Raw genomic sequence first — 4766 nt, forward strand, 5'->3', positions numbered from 1 at the left:
TTTTCCATAACCATGGCCACAGTGTTTTATTTTCTGAACACTTTAATAGTAGAATTTACCAAAAGTGGAATTTGTACTTTTGAATGCAAAGAACAAGCCAACCTGACTACGTTATCTAGGACACTGGCAATGATTACTTCACAAGCTATGTAAGCTTAACTATAATCTTCAGCAGATGTATTTTTGGTAGAAAATAATAGAGTGTTTATCTTGCTTTGAATGATTCTAAATATACTATACAAATTCTTTGCATGTCAGCAACTAGTTGCTCTCAGGTCTATTTGTGTCTTCTTACATCTAGATTTATTTCCCTTTAACTCCTTTATTTTTAAAGCTGTGTGTGTATGTGTGTGTGTGTGTGTGTGTTTGAGTATGTGTGTGTTTGTGTAGTTTTATTTAAACACAATTTAAATAGGCACACAAACTATCTATTCATTTTCTTTCCTGCATAGCCTGGGGTTGGATGACAATTTTGATGGCTAGCTGTGCTGCTCTTTCTATGATGGCTTTTTGGTTCTTGGAGGAAATGTGAGAAATCTCATCAGAGTAAGATTTGTTGGACGTCAGCAACTTATACCCACTCCGTGCTCTTGCAACCTTACCCCCAAAATAAAAAAAAAAAATACACAAACAAACCAAAAGAAAAAAATAAAGGATAGAAAAACATCTTATTGTGGAAGCTGTAGTATGTCAGTTTGTCCACAGTATATTTCTCTATCTACACATATTAACTTGCAGCTGTTCTTTGCAATGAGTCTTTGGTCTGGTTAAAGGTCTCTGGCTTATGTTATACCACCACTATTGGAACCTTACGCAGACTTCTAGTTGTCCTGCTGTTGCCCTGTGTCATGGAGATCCTATAGCTTTGGATCAGCAGGACTGGCCCTTTCATACACCCTAACATTTCACAGATGATATATATTTTGGGGTGGGCCAACTCAGAGAGCTGGATATGGCCCTGGTGGTAGCTGAGTTAGACTGCCTGTCAGCTCTCCCTCATCCCCTTGTCTTCAGCACCAGGCAAACACCCTAGCACTGCTCCAGCTAAGCCAAACAAGGCCACCACCAGCAGGAGGCAGGGTCATCTCTCCAAGACATTGCAATCAGAGTCAGCTCCACTGTGTTGCTCAGCCAAAGTGCTCCTGCCAGTGAAACATATGGCCAGCTCTCCAGAGTTCTCCAGCCAGTGAGGGGCAGTGCCAGTTCTGAACATCCCCTGGACAAACATCTGGTCCATGGAGGCTGCCCCAACCAGGGATATCCTCATGTTCTCTAGTGGTAATATGAGGTATGTATGACACTGATATCTGCTGGTGCATGGTCATGAATTCAGACATGGCCCTCAATGGCAGCTTTGTCTGGGACCTCACCAAGACTTATGGAGTGGCAGTGGTGGTCATTCACAACAGGCTACTCCTCTCCACCCACCAGTCTCCAGTTCTGTCTCTCTTTGTAATGCTCAAGTTATGTCATTTCTCTTTCTTTCCCATCTGTCCATCACATACAAGCACATTGTGGTAGTTCCAGCTTTGAACTGGCTGGTGGGGCCCTGGATGTCATCCTCAGTCTATGCTATGTAGTATGGCAGGAAATGGGTGTCTATGGCTCACTTGTGCTCTGGGGCAGTGGGCAGGTCTGTGGGCATTTTTTCCCTGCTTGAGGTGCATGGCATGGTTAAAAATGGGTCTCTGTCTTCTTCTTACACTGCACTGCCTAGACTTGATTTGATTTGATTTTTTATGTGTTTTAGGGATAAAATAGCCTTGGCCACCAAGCCAGTCATCAAGCTTGAATGAACAAAGGCCTGCCATCTGCTCTGACCCTGTCTGATATAAGAATACCTCCAACAAGAAGGTGTCTCCTTGTCCATTGCCAAGGGTGTCCCTTTAACTCTTTAAAATAACAACAAACATCTTTTGGTTCTTAATATTGAAGAGAGTTTCAACGGGCCATCACAAAAGAAAAATCACACAAATCAGCCTTATGCCCCTTGTATTAGAAGGGCTGAAGACCATGATTACATTAACTAGCAAATTATCAGCTGCAAAGAGAGCTTCAGAGTGTGGACCTGAAATGGGAAATGCCTGCCTGGTTTGTTCCTGCTTAGAATAAATTCTAGCTAAGGAGAGAGAACACAAATATCTTTAAATATATTATTCTGTGTAAAAATTTTATGTAAGCACATGACTCATGTTTTGCTCATCAAATAAAAAATGCAACAATAGACATAACTTAATATTGCATCATTGTCTCAATACTTGGTACATGAAACTTATTAATAGGAAAGTCAATACCTTGAAGTATTGAATAATTTTAAGATGTGACATATCTTGATATGTATAAAGTGAGTATTTCTTTATCACTAGTAAATAAATGAAAATTACAACCTGCTTTTCACATTTTATGAATACATAGTATTCTCAGTAATAAATGCTGCCTTTTAAGAAGTGAAATAAGACAAGACTTCATGTATATTGAATCTGTGAATGCCTTTGTGTTTGTCTGTATGCCTCATACTCTCAGACTCCAGAAGAGGACATCAGATCACCTAAAATAGTAGTCAAAGGTGGTTGTGAGCCACCATGTGGGTTTATAAATCTTACCCAGGTTCTCTAGAGAAGCAACCAGTGCTCTTGACTGATAAGCTATCTCTCCAGATCCTCAATTTTTATTTAACATATATTACCACTTTGATTATTTTTAAATGTTTATAGAATGTGAAAATAACTTCATTATTTTGCTTTTCAATTTAAAAATATAAATATCCAAAAAGTCATTAAAGATTGAGGCTATGCAAAAGAAGATCACTAAATAAAAGAGAAAAGGAAAGGCAAGAATAGGAAAAATGAGTATTTGGTAGGTGAAATTAATTATTTGTGTGTTGACTTGCATGCCCATGTGTTCAAAAAGACACTGCAGACTATTCTGTCACATGAGGCACTATAGTATTATAGCTGAACACTTTAACTTTGATGTCTACTTTCCACAAAGGTGTAAAATCACATTTTCCCATGGCTTTCTTATCCCTTACTCTGCAGATTCCAAGTAGGAACAGAAATCTGATCTATTCTTGCTGAGACTCATTCAAATATAGCAGAAGAGAATAATGCTTCTCTCTCTTTTAAATATGAAGTCCCTTCATATTATATTTATTATCAACTTGAAATATTGGTGAAATAAAAAAAAATAAAAGTAATATTGGTGAAATCAACTTTTAACAAATATTCAAGTATTTATATTAACAAAAAGAGAAAAATAATTGAATATCATCAATTATTTCATTATCATTATTTCACAGAAAGTTTCAACAACATATAAATTAATTTGTTGCACAAAACTCTTCTTTGTACATCTGGAATCATATTACTATCATGCCACAAATTTGAAGATATTTCAAGTGTTCTCATAGGCATCAACATTGTACTTTATATTTAGAAGTTTATCATATTCTTTAAAATTTATAAAATATAACAATGAAAATGAGTATTATAAAAGTTGTTTGATATAAAACAACAATCAATTTAACAATCTACAATTATGTAGATGCTCGTCTACAGCAATAGTGAAAATACATTTTTCTCAATATAAATTTTAAATAACTCCAAACATATTAATTGTATACTTCAAAAATTATAAATTTTAAAGAATATGACAAAAAAAGACATTGTAAGTATTGAAAGGGGGCCTCTGGGAGGAATGGAGGTACAAAAGGGAAACAAGAATGTGATTTAATTCTATTTACTTAAAATGTGTTTTTAAATGTTAACAAATTCAGATAAATTTAAATCATGTAACTTTTCTCATATTAATGCAATAAAAGTTAAAAAACAAAACAAAACAAAAAAACAAAAAACAACAAAAAAGTTTATCTTAATGCACCTTAATTTTTAATAATTATACCATAGTCAAGAATTTAACTTACAGATTCAATTTATTATTAATAATATATTTCCAATTAAAGTGGATGTGTTGTGAATCTTTAAATTCTAACTGTATTTAGCTAGTACATATTTTAGCAGATGTTACTAATTTTACATTTAAATACAAACACTTGAAAAACAGAGCCTTGATTTAACTCAAGGAGAGAAAATGTGTTTTCCACAATAACTGATCTTTTTCACAGGTATTAAAACAACTCACCCTAATTACCAGTTTCAACTGCTAATATCTTGTTATCGTTCTACAGCAAATGATTGAAAATGTAGTATGAACCAGTTAAGACTTACTGCCATAGCTTTTCATGGTTATTCACTGGCTTTAGAGAATTAAGAAGAGTGGTAAGTGTTATAAAACTAAACAACTACATATTCATGCATTTGAAAAATGATCCTTCATTAGTCAATAAATTCATCAACTTAAAAACATTTTGAGTGAGATAAAGTTCAAATTTAATAAATGAAAAATTTTATATTATAAACAACTTGTTCTAAAGATAATGATTAGATGAATATATGTGATACACAAGCACGGATGGAGGAAAGCACCAATAAAATACAGATTTTAATAAACTTTGAAAAAATTAAGGCAACAATTGGAGGGATTATAGAGATGGCTCAGAATTTCAGCATACTTTTTCTTCTCCCTGAGGACCCAAGTCCAATTCCTGTAGCTCACACAGGGCAGCTCACAATCACCTGTAACTGTAGCTCTGGAGGTTCTGATACCTTCTTCTCGCTTCTGCAGGCATGTTATCCCCCCAAAATACACATAAATAAATAATAAAGTATATTAATTTTTAAAAAGAAAAATGTTAGAGACACACAAGA

The 4766-nt window shown here is 34.6% G+C and overlaps 1 non-coding gene across 1 annotated transcript; it reads right to left on the reverse strand.

The window, feature by feature from the left end:
• Positions 1 to 1737: 1737 nt before the first annotated feature.
• LOC116100149 lies at positions 1738 to 1881 on the reverse strand. Its single transcript, XR_004122496.1, has one exon. It is a non-coding gene; the product is annotated as a small nucleolar RNA SNORA48 (small nucleolar RNA).
• Between the last annotated feature and the right edge of the window lie 2885 nt (positions 1882 to 4766).

The sequence above is a fragment of the Mastomys coucha genome, unplaced genomic scaffold, assembly GCF_008632895.1.
Source record: "Mastomys coucha isolate ucsf_1 unplaced genomic scaffold, UCSF_Mcou_1 pScaffold20, whole genome shotgun sequence".
NCBI lineage: Eukaryota > Metazoa > Chordata > Mammalia > Rodentia > Muridae > Mastomys > Mastomys coucha.